Below are 12,500 nucleotides of genomic sequence, written 5' to 3'. Positions count from 1 at the left end.
AGGGAACCTTGGTAATATTATGTGAAGGCTGCACAAAAAAATCCAGGTCAAAAATCGCACGTTTTCTCCGTTTTTCATTTTTTTTGAATTTCCCGCTTTCCGGGCGGTAAACAAATCGGCAAAAAAATCGGCACGGTGTAAATTCACCAAATTTGGGGGATGGAAAGATCTTATTTTTCTAGAGGTTGTTGCAAAAAACGGCGTCAAAATTCGACCTCTAGAGCACTTTCCTTGAGTATGTCTCCTCACGGAAAAGGACGTCTACCCGTGGCACTTTGGTAATGGCTCGGCAGCCTATTATAGGGGGGAGGGGTATCATGCTGCTGAAACTCGAGTTGCCCAAAGGCTTGCTGGGCGCAATGCCAGCAAGATGCACGTTGCCTTACCATCCCCTAGGCACACTAGCAAGCACGTTGTGGTTGTGGTGTGCCGCCGGGCTCCCCCGCCCCCCACGGAGGCACCCGCCATTGCAACGATGGCTCGGAGCGTTGCAACGAAGGAGCCAAATTTTCATATCTCATAATTGGCTCGTGCATTTTTTCTAAAATTTTGAGGGAACCTTGGTAATATTATGTGAAGGCTGCACAAAAAAATCCAGGTCAAAAATCGCACGTTTGCTCCGTTTTTCATTTTTTTTGAATTTCCGGCTTTCCGGGCGGTAAAAAAATCGGCACGGTGTAAATTCACCAAATTTGGGGGATGGAAAGATCTTATTTTTCTAGAGGTTGTTGCAAAAATCGGCGTCAAAATTCGACCTCTAGAGCACTTTCCTTGAGTATGTCTCCTCACGGAAAAGGACGTCTACCCGTGGCACTTTGGTAATGGCTCGGCAGCCTATTATAGGGGGGAGGGGTGTCATGCTGCTGAAACTCGAGTTGCCCAAAGGCTTGCTGGGCGCAATGCCAGCAAGATGCACGTTGCCTTGCCATCCTCTAGGCACACTAGCAAGCACGTTGTGGTTGTGGTGTGCCGCCGGGCTCCCCCGCCCCCCACGGAGGCACCCGCCGTTGCAACGATGGCTCGGAGCGTTGCAACGGAGGAGCCAAATTTTCATATCTCAGAATTGGCTCGTGCATTTTTCGTGAAATTTTGAGGGAGCCTTGGTAATATTATGTGAAGGCTGCACAAAAAAATCCAGGTCAAAAATTGCAGGTTTGCTCCGTTTTTCATTTTTTTTTGAATTTCCGGCATTCCGGGCGGTAAAAAAATCATCAAAAAAAATCCACATGGTGTAAATTCACCAAATTTGGAGGATGGAAAGATCTTATTTTTCTAGAGGTTGTTGCAAAAAAAGGCGTCAAAATTCGACCTCTAGAGCACTTTCCTTTAGTATGTCTCCTCACGGAAAAGGATGTCTACCCGTGGCACTTTGGTAATGGCTCGGCAGCCTATTATAGGGGGGAGGGGTGTCGTGCTGCTGAAACTCGAGTTGCCCAAAGGCTTGCTGGGCGCAATGCCAGCAAGATGCACGTTGCCTTGCCATCCCCTAGGCACACTAGCAAGCACGTTGTGGTTGTGGTGTGCCGCCGGGGTCCCCCGCCCCGGGTCCAAGGTCGAGCACGGGCGTCTGGCTGCTGCGAACCCCGATCACCGAAGGACCAACAAGAAGGGAAACACGTCCGTGCACGGCCCACCTAGGCACCACCTAGGGAGCATGGCGTGGTGGAGTTGTGCCTTGGGCACACGCTCGGGGCAACACCTTGTGCTCGGCCCAGGACTAGGGGGATCATCCCAAGTCCGAGCACGACGTGGGAACGGCGGGCGGCCTGTGCGCCCCCGCGAGGGGCAACGCGGCTTGCGCAGCCCGACGCTTGGCCAGGCCTACTGTGGCGCACGACGCGGATGATGGATATGCGTGCGGCAGCGGGTGTCGTGGGCAGGGGGCAACGCGACGTGCTCGTCCCAGCACTTTTGATGCCAAGGCATCTTAGGCTAGTTTCACTAGTATTTTTCTGTTAGTTTTAGTGGTTTTATGCATTTTCTTGAGCTTAAAGTAACCAAGAATGGTTAAAAGAATAACAAAGCAATGAACCATCCAAACAATATGATTTTGATGCAAATTCCATGAGTTTTAGTTATATTACTTGAATGCTATGAATGGAAGATTTCTCATGAAATTTTGCAAGACTTTGATGCAATTGTTTGGATGATTTCAGGGAAGAAGAGGCTAGGCAAGGAAGCAACAAAATCAATAAAGGAAGCTTGAATATCACATGTGGAGTTTAAGTTCTAGTTTAAGCCTAAACTGGAGCTTAAACGCCAGAATCATGAAGGCTAAGAAATGCTGAAACTGAAGTTTAACCTCCAGTTTAACCTTAAACTGGAGGTTAAATGCCAGAATGAAAGTCTCACCAAAGAAGCATTCCACGTTTAACCTCCAGTTTAACCTTAAACTGGAGGTTAAACGCCAGAATGAGAATGCCAATCAGGAAGCATTTCCACGTTTAACCTCCAGTTTAACCTTAAACTGGAGGTTAAACGCCAGAAATGGGAAGTGCACCAGGGAGCCATTTCCACGTTTAAGCTCCAGTTTGACCTTAAACTGGAGCTTAAACGTGTTCGACCAAGTTTTCTCCTCCAGGGTTGCTTTCTCCATTTCCACGTTTAAGCTCCAGTTTAACCTTAAACTGGAGCTTAAACGTGTTCGACACTTCCAGGGCCACCTTTCTCAGCTTCCACGTTTAAGCTCCAGTTTAACCTTAAACTGGAGCTTAAACGTGTTCGACCTCCAGGATGCCTTCTTCCATTTCCACGTTTAAGCTCCAGTTTAACCTTAAACTGGAGCTTAAACGTGTTCGACCTCCAGGGCTGCCTTTTCTATCTCCACGTTTAAGCTTTAGTTTAACCTTAAACTGAAGCTTAAACGTGTTCGACTAAGTTACCCTCCAGGGCTGCCTTCTTCCATTTCCACGTTTAAGCTTCAGTTTAACCTTAAACTGAAGCTTAAACGTGCTTCCACAAAAGGCATCACTGGAAGTGTCTGGCGTTTAAGCTACAGTTTAAGCTTAAACTGCAACTTAAACGCCACTCTTGGAAAAGGTTTCTGGGCCAACAATATTGCGGTTTAAGTTAGTATTTGAGCACAAACATTAACTTAAACTTACTCTGGTATGAAACCCAATTGAATATCATGGTTTATGGGATTGGGCCTGAAGGATTGATGAGTCTGAAATTTCAATTTATTGAGTCATGTGTCATTATTTGATTATCACTAAGTTGGCTCAATGAATGTTACAGATTTTGGATCAACAGCCTCATCAAAATTATGGATCATAAACCCAAGGCAAAAGGAAAGCAGGGAGAGGCCTCAAAGCCCAAGAAACACAACAGAAGCTCAATATAGAAAGTGTATAAATAGGATAGAATTTAAGTTAGGAAGGGACCTTTACTTTCACTTTTAGCTAGTTTTCATATCTTTGTAATTGAATTCAGAGCTATGACTCACTAAACCCCCTTCATTGGGTTAGGGAGCTCTATTGTAATTCAATGAATCAATAATAGTTTATCTTCTTCTTCAATCTTTTCTCTTGAATTTTGTTAGAAAGCTTCTCGATCTAATTCCATTGGGTAGTTGTCTTGGGAAAGAAACTACCCATAATTGGAATCCTTCGGAACCTTGGGAAAGGAATGGAGGATTCATGCTAGAGAAGCTTTCTCACAGTGAATTGGATTGGGGTTTGGATGGATATTGTGACATGTAATCCTACCAAATTGTGGTTCATGAAACTGTGTGGTATAATCAGTGATCGAGCATCATCTCTTCTTATGAACATTTAAACCAAGGGATTGGGAATTTGTTCGTTTTTAGAGAGAATTGGTGAGCCAAGGGATTGGGATCCAATCATATAAGATTGCCAAGCAAAATTCAATGAACGCATTGCTTGAGGAAGAGATAAACATGTTTTGATTCGGAGATCTCAATATCTCCTATAACCCAATGAATTCCCCATTTCTGATTTCCACTTTCTCTTTACATTCTGCAATTACATTCATGCAATCACCCCCATTCCCTTTTTAATTTCAGCAATCTAGCTTCTGCTCTTTACTTCATGCAATTTAAGATTCCGCCATTTAAATTTCTTGTCATTTACTTTTCCCGCCAATTTTACATTCCGCAATTCTCATCTAAATCTTGATTCCGCTCAACTAGAACACACTTCTAATCCGAATTGCTCACTCAACCAATCCTTGTGGGATTCGACCTCACTCTATTGTGAGTTTTTACTTGACGATAACCGGTGCACTTGCCGGAAGGAATTTTGCCCATCGTGCAATTTCCTAAATCGTAGCATAACTAGTTTATGCGCATCAAGTTTATGGCGCCGTTGCCAGGGATTGGTTTTCGATTGACAATTCTCAAATTGGAAGTTAACTAGATTGAGCATTTTTTTTGTTTTGATTAATTCAGTACAAGTTACTTGTGAATTTTAATTTCTGCACTCTGTTACATGTTTTTTTTTCTTTATGCCTTTAAATTCAAGCAACTAACTCACTGACTCACTAACTGTTTGAATTAATTCCTCAACTGCTCTAACCATACTCTTCCATTAACCAAGAGTATTTCACTTGTTTGTTGCCTGTGCTGTGTTCTTGTATGACAGGTAGGAGAGGAGAGACATCAACTCCTCCATATACCGAACCAGAGAGGACCCTTCATAGACTGAGAAGGGAAGCAAGAGGGAAGAGAGTACTGGGAGAAGAGGAATCTGAAGGAGAATCTGAGGACAATTTTGAGGAAGCTTTAGATCTCAACATGGATAGAGAAGTTCACAACCATGAGAGAGCTGATGGAAACAATGCCATTCCTGAGAGGAGGGTTCTTAGTTCATACATAAACCCAACCTCTGGGAATTGTGGTAGCAGCATCCAGAAACCACCCATTCAGGCTCACAATTTTGAGCTCAAACCACAGCTAATATCACTTGTGGAGAATCATTGTTCATTTGGTGGAAGTGCTAATGAAGACCCAAACCAACATCTCACAAAATTCCTGAGAATTTGTGACACTGTGAAGTCCAATGGAGTCCAGGAAGATGCATATAAACTGCTTTTGTTCCCATTTTCACTTAGGGACAAGGCAGCTAAGTGGCTGGAATCATTCCCAAGGGGGAGCCTAACAACCTGGGATGAGGTGGAAAGCAAGTTCCTGGCACGTTTCTACCCCCCACAAAAGGTCAATAGGCTTCGATCTGAGGTTCAGACGTTTAGACAACAAGATGGTGAAACTCTCTACGAGGCATGGGAGAGATTCAAGGATTTGACAAGGAAATGCCCACCAGACATGTTCCATGATTGGGTGCAATTGCATATTTTCTATGATGGACTCTCTTATGAATCAAGGAAGGCTGTAGACCATTCATCAGGAGGTTCATTGAACAGGAAAAAGACTGTGGAAGAAGCCATTGAAGTGATTGAGACAGTGGCTGAGAATGAGTACTACTATGCATCAGAGAGGCACAACACTAAGGGAGTCATGGAGCTGAACCATGTTGATACAATTCTAGCCCAAAACAAGGTGTTTGCCAAGCAACTAGCAGAGCTTACCAGGCATTTAGAAACAAAGCAAGTGGCTGCAATACACACACAAGATCAAGAGGAAGTAAGCATTGAAGGAGGTGAATGGGAAGAGGCCAACTATGTGGGAAACCAACAAAGGCAATCATATGATCCACATTCCAACACTTACAACCCAGGATGGAAAAATCACCCAAACTTTGGGTGGGGGAACCAACAAACCCAACCACAAAACCACAAACCTTACAACCACAACCAACATAACAATTCCACATACCAAAACTCCAACCAAAGATCATACCAAGCCACACAAAACACTTACTCCCAACCATCATATCATGGCCAAAACAGTCAACCTACCCAACCTAATCCGAACCAACAATTTCAAGATCAATTAAACCGGATAGAAGGAATGATGGCAACCATGAGTCAAGACATAACCGAATTGAAAAGCTTCAGGGATGATGTGAGAGCTACCTTAAGAAACCAGGGTGAAAAACTCAAGAGGATGGAGTCTCAAGTAGGAGAGCTATCTCAACAGGCCCCCAAATCAACTGCAGTGTTCCCTAGTGACACAGAAAAGAATCCTAAAGGGGAACAAAAGAGAGTGAGATGGGAAGAATGCAAAGCCATCACCATATTGAAAGAAGTCTCAGAAGAAGAAGGAATCAGATCCTCAGAACAGGAGCCAGAAATCTTGAAGGAAGGTGTGGAGGAAGCTAAGCAGGAAAGTGAAACTGAGCAAGCCAAGGAACTGCAAAAAGGCACGATGGAAACATACCAACCAAAAGCACCATTTCCTCAGAGGTTAGGAGAAGGTGAAAAAGGGAAAACCTATTCAAGGTTTTTAGAGACATTTAAGTCTCTCCATATCAATATTCCCTTTCTTGAGATTCTCCATCAAATTCCTACACACATCAAGTATTTAAAGGAATTGTTGAGCAAGAAAAGAGTTTTGAAGGGAGGACAAACGGTAACAATGAACAAAGAATGCAGTGCCCTCATCAAAAAGGACACAGTCTCTAAGAAAACAGACCCAGGAAGTTTTCATATTCCTTGCATCATAGGAGAAACAAAAATTGACAGAGGATTCTGTGATCTAGGAGCTAGCATAAATGTGATGCCTCTAACTCTTATGAAGAGGCTACAACTGAATGAGGTGAGATCCACTGATGTAATCATACAACTGGCCGACAAAACTCAGAAGCAAGCTGAAGGGGTGGTTGAGAATGTGCTGGTGAAAGTGGGAGATTATTACTTCCCCACAGGCTTTGTCATTTTGGACATGGAGGAAAGCTACCTACACCCTATCATTCTGGGAAGACCTTTTCTAGCCACTACTAGAGCGCTCATAGATGTAGAACAAGGAGAGCTAATTCTGAGAATACATGATGAACAGCTCATTTTCAAAGTTTTCAAACCTGCATCTGAGCCTGAACCAGAACCTGAAAAGCCTAAGGATGATAGTAGTCATCTGTGTTTGGAGGAAAGTAATCCAGCAGCTGAAACTCTAAAACAGTCTTTGGAAGGCAAACAGGAGTTGCAAGAGTTAAAGCCAAAAAAATCAATGGAAACAGATCAGAAGGATCCTCCTAGCATAAGGGTCAATGAAGAAATCCTCAAGAGAAAGGGAAGAATGATAGGGAAATTGCCAAAAGGGTGGAGAAACAAGAAAATTCCCACTGAAGGTTTTTCTCTGGGAGATAAAGTGATATCAAGTCATTATCTGCCAATCCCACCTGGCCTCAAAACCATTCCTTCCCAGCTCCCTCAAGTGTTCACAATCAGGAAAGTTCTTTCTATGGAACATTTAGAGGTCATGAAGGAATCAAGTGGAGACATTTGCATAGTGAGAGGAGAAGACGTCAAGCACTACAATCCACCCTAACAAGGGACAACCGTCAAGCTAGTGACGTTAAAGAAGCGCTTCATGGGAGGCAACCCATGTTTTTAATATCCTTACTCTTTTTTGTGTTGTTTTGCATCTAATAAAGCATGGTTTCTTATGCATGAACTTGAATCCTCAGGACAACTGCTGAAAGAGTGCACTAAACATTGCATATAAAATACAATTTGTCTCTAAGTTTGGTGTGCCTGAGGGCACCCCAAACTTTATTCAAAATGCATTCAATTTTTCATGCAAAGAGCACAGCCAAACATTAAGTTTGGTGTTCCTCTTTGAACACGGTTCATGAAAAGCAAGAAGTTCCTCTGGATTTCGAAATTCATGCCAAGTAGACCATTCGCATGTTTTAATACTTTGGTTTCAATTACTTAGGGTAGTAACTTTGTTTAGAATCAAAGAGCCAAAGTGACTATGATTTATTAGAATTATGCACATTCATTAAGGACAACCAATATGGATTTCATGTCATCAGGAGACTTTACCAAACACTAAGTTTGGTGTCCAATAATAAGTGTGCATACATACAAAAGTCACGGCTATAAGCTCATGGAGTCAATCATTGATTTACATGTGCAAGTACTATTCATCATTCACATGGACCGAAAAATGATAGCAAACTTGTTTGTTTGTGCAGGTACAAAAGAAAAGACAAAAATGGAGGAAAAAGACAAAGAGAGGTACGGTGCTTGGTCAAAAAGAAAGTTCACAAGTCTTTGAAGCTAACACATGGGAAAAGGAAGTTCTGCAAGAAAAGATTGCTACATGTACAACCTAATGCACCCAGAATACTTCCAAGAAAATGAAAAGCAATTCGTCCTTCTCCCTAATTCATATATTTACCATCAAGCCACCCTTTACAAACCACCCTAGCCGTCCATTTTTCACTTAAGGGCCCTATAAAGAACCACTTGGGGAACGAGTTCAACACCACCAAATCTCCTTCATGCACATTTTCTTCATCATAGCATAAACTATCTCTTGCCGAAAACAACCTCCCCACATTTCCAACAACACTTCTTGCTTCACCTTGTCAACTTTAGCTTGTCACTTAGCCCAAAACTAAAGAACCAATGGCAGCTTCATCTAGCCACAAAAGAAGAAAAGACAAGCAACCAATGGAGGAGAACAGGGAATTCGATGCAAGGAGATACAAATCAGTATTCCATGAGATTCAAGCCGAATGGATGAGACCTAAAAGGGTACTAGCTGAGGTTCCCTTTGACCTTGAAAAGGATGAGTTCCCAGGTGTTTGGGAGAAGATCAAAAAGAGGAAGTGGGAGCTCCTAACTAAGCCAATCACTAAAATCAACATCAACTTGGTGAAGGAGTTCTATGCAAATGCAGTGAGGGAAGACTCAACCAAGAAACCCACATACAAAAGCTATGTGAGAGGGGTGGAAGTTGACTTCAGCCCCAAGGCAATCATGAAAACTCTTGGCCTGAAAAACATACATTTCAGCCAAGCAAGTTATGAGGAAAGGATGATAGGAGAACCTGACTACACGGCTATTGCTGAAGATCTTTGTGCCATCAGAGCTGAATGGGTGAGAAAAACAAGAGGGGCTCCAAGAGTCTTGAGAAGGGGAGACCTAACACCTGAAGCTAAAGGGTGGTATGCAATAGTTAGGAGATCCATCCTACCCACTGCAAACTCTTCAGAAATAGTCCCTAAAAGAGCCATCTTGCTTCATTGCATTATGGTGGGAGGGGAGATCAAAGTTCATAAACTCATTGCTGAACAGATACAAGAGTTTAGTGAGAAAAGTGACCCTGAATCCTGGCTCCACTTCCCTAGCACCATCATTAGACTATGCATCGATGCCCAAGTACCACTTGAAGATGAAAGACCTAATTGGCTATATCCTGGATTGGCCATAACTGCGTACAGAATGACTCTTGGCCCAACTGCTCCAAGACATACAAGAAGAAGAAATGAAGAAGGGCAACAAGTGGAAGCAGAGCAAGAAGCAGAACAAGAAGGACAGGAAGGAGAAGACAGAGAAGAAGAGCAAGAAGAGCAAGCAATCCCAAAAAGAAGACAACGAATTCCCAGAGACCCCATGGATATGAGCAGAATGCAGGAAATCATGGAAGGAATGTCTCAACAATACATGAGGTCTCAGGAGAGACAAGAGGACTTTCACCTAAAAATGATGGATATGCAAAGGAACTTTGAATCAAGATTCTTAGATCTGCAAAGGGAACAGAATTTACACTTACAGGAATCCTTCAGCCACATATGCCAACACCAAGATGCCAATGTCTTGGCAATCAAGGAAGCCACCACTTTACAGAATGCAAGATACTCAGTCCAAGCTGATTACAACATCAGTTCGCAAATCAAGCTTAACTACATAGGGGAACATCTACACAAGATGGACCCAGCATTCCCAGCTTTTGATGAGTATTTCAAAGGGAGGAAAGAAGGAGAAATAAACAAGGCAATGATCCTTGAAAAAGGAGTGGAAGAAACAATGAAAAAGGCTGGATTCTGGAAAAAGCTCATAAGAAAAGACAAAGGAAGCACAAGTGGTCAAAAAGAGGCAGGAAGCAAGAAGAAGCAGGATCCCAAGAATTAAGAAGAACCAAGCAATAAATAAGAGGTGGTCTCGTTCCTTAATAATCAAATGATAATTGGTGAATTGTCTTTATGAGCTTTCTTTCATCATAAGTCATTTAAGTTTTATGTGGAGTTTTTTTTTTTTAGTATGAGTGTCTGTTATTGCTTTGAATAAAGTGAATGCTTAGATGTTTGGATATAACTTCACCTTCTTAAACAAGTGCTTGCCATGCTTGTTCTGTTTCCAAAAATAAAAGAAAAGTTTGAACAAAAGTAACTTGGCTAAATTAGTGACAAATCAAGTAGAATTAAGTGGTGGTATGCATGCTTGATTGTTTAGTCAGATCACTGGAATTAGAGTGTAGAATTATCATTTTTTGTGTAGAAATTGAAAACTATCTATGGATCTTGATGAATAAATGTCTTTGGCCATGAAAAAGAAAGAAAAAGAAGAAGAAAAAGCCACTGAAAAAGGGTAACCAAAAAGCAAGAAAATTGAGAAAATAAGCTAGGCACCAATGGTTTGAACTTCTGAGACAAATGCCTGTGGTGTTTATGTATTAAGGATATGCTTGGATGAATAGGTTCTGAGGAGTGTTTCAACACTTGGTAACTTGGGTTAACTAACCCGGGATTATCAACCAAAAGTCCATTATCAAGAGCAACCTAAATACAAAACATTTAGTCACACAAAGAGGTGCTGGGCACCAATGTCTCAAGAAGAAATGTGAACTAAAATGCCTGAAGTGGATATGTGTAGTGCACTGATAAGAAAAAGAAAATGCCAAAGGCTTGTGCAACACATGACACCAAGCAAGCAAGGAGCAAAGGAGCTCTAAGAAAAAGAAAAGAAAAACAAAGAAGAGAAAAGTGCCAAGGACATAAGAATAACAAGAGGCCATAGCAGTGTTTGATGGATGCAATGAAAAAGTGATAATCTTACCTGATAAGAATGAAAAAGTGATGCTGCAACTTTCTGCATAAAACCCTTCTGATGAACTTCAAATGCTTGCTAATATAGCCAATGTAATTGCTTTCTGTTTCATACTTTCTTCTCAAATAACTCAGGACTTGCTTAGGGACAAGCAAGTATTAAGTTTGGTGTTGTGATGCCAAGGCATCTTAGGCTAGTTTCACTAGTATTTTTCTGTTAGTTTTAGTGGTTTTATGCATTTTCTTGAGCTTAAAGTAACCAAGAATGGTTAAAAGAATAACAAAGCAATGAACCATCCAAACAATATGATTTTGATGCAAATTCCATGAGTTTTAGTTATATTACTTGAATGCTATGAATGGAAGATTTCTCATGAAATTTTGCAAGACTTTGATGCAATTGTTTGGATGATTTCAGGGAAGAAGAGGCTAGGCAAGGAAGCAACAAAATCAATAAAGGAAGCTTGAATATCACATGTGGAGTTTAAGTTCCAGTTTAAGCCTAAACTGGAGCTTAAACGCCAGAATCATGAAGGCTAAGAAATGCTGAAACTGAAGTTTAACCTCCAGTTTAACCTTAAACTGGAGGTTAAACGCCAGAATGAAAGTCTCACCAAAGAAGCATTCCACGTTTAACCTCCAGTTTAACCTTAAACTGGAGGTTAAACGCCAGAATGAGAATGCCAATCAGGAAGCATTTCCACGTTTAACCTCCAGTTTAACCTTAAACTGGAGGTTAAACGCCAGAAATGGGAAGTGCACCAGGGAGCCATTTCCACGTTTAAGCTCCAGTTTGACCTTAAACTGGAGCTTAAACGTGTTCGACCAAGTTTTCTCCTCCAGGGTTGCTTTCTCCATTTCCACGTTTAAGCTCCAGTTTAACCTTAAACTGGAGCTTAAACGTGTTCGACACTTCCAGGGCCACCTTTCTCAGCTTCCACGTTTAAGCTCCAGTTTAACCTTAAACTGGAGCTTAAACGTGTTCGACCTCCAGGATGCCTTCTTCCATTTCCACGTTTAAGCTCCAGTTTAACCTTAAACTGGAGCTTAAACGTGTTCGACCTCCAGGGCTGCCTTTTCTATCTCCACGTTTAAGCTTCAGTTTAACCTTAAACTGAAGCTTAAACGTGTTCGACTAAGTTACCCTCCAGGGCTGCCTTCTTCCATTTCCACGTTTAAGCTTCAGTTTAACCTTAAACTGAAGCTTAAACGTGCTTCCACAAAAGGCATCACTGGAAGTGTCTGGCGTTTAAGCTACAGTTTAAGCTTAAACTGCAACTTAAACGCCACTCTTGGAAAAGGTTTCTGGGCCAACAATATTGCGGTTTAAGTTAGTATTTGAGCACAAACATTAACTTAAACTTACTCTGGTATGAAACCCAATTGAATATCATGGTTTATGGGATTGGGCCTGAAGGATTGATGAGTCTGAAATTTCAATTTATTGAGTCATGTGTCATTATTTGATTATCACTAAGTTGGCTCAATGAATGTTACAGATTTTGGATCAACAGCCTCATCAAAATTATGGATCATAAACCCAAGGCAAAAGGAAAGCAGGGAGAGGCCTCAAAGCCCAAGAAACAC

General features: G+C 41.8%; 1 non-coding gene across 1 annotated transcript; it reads right to left on the bottom strand.

The window, feature by feature from the left end:
- Window positions 1–5,179: 5,179 nt before the first annotated feature.
- LOC148561999 (small nucleolar RNA R71) lies at window positions 5,180–5,283 on the bottom strand. Its single transcript, XR_015886612.1, has one exon. It is a non-coding gene; the product is annotated as a small nucleolar RNA R71 (small nucleolar RNA).
- Window positions 5,284–12,500: the final 7,217 nt, after the last annotated feature.

This window comes from Arachis ipaensis, chromosome B6, assembly GCF_059453495.1.
Source record: "Arachis ipaensis isolate K30076 ecotype BB chromosome B6, ASM5945349v1, whole genome shotgun sequence".
Lineage (NCBI taxonomy): Eukaryota > Viridiplantae > Streptophyta > Magnoliopsida > Fabales > Fabaceae > Arachis > Arachis ipaensis.
This window is presented reverse-complemented; position numbering and strand designations above follow the sequence as displayed.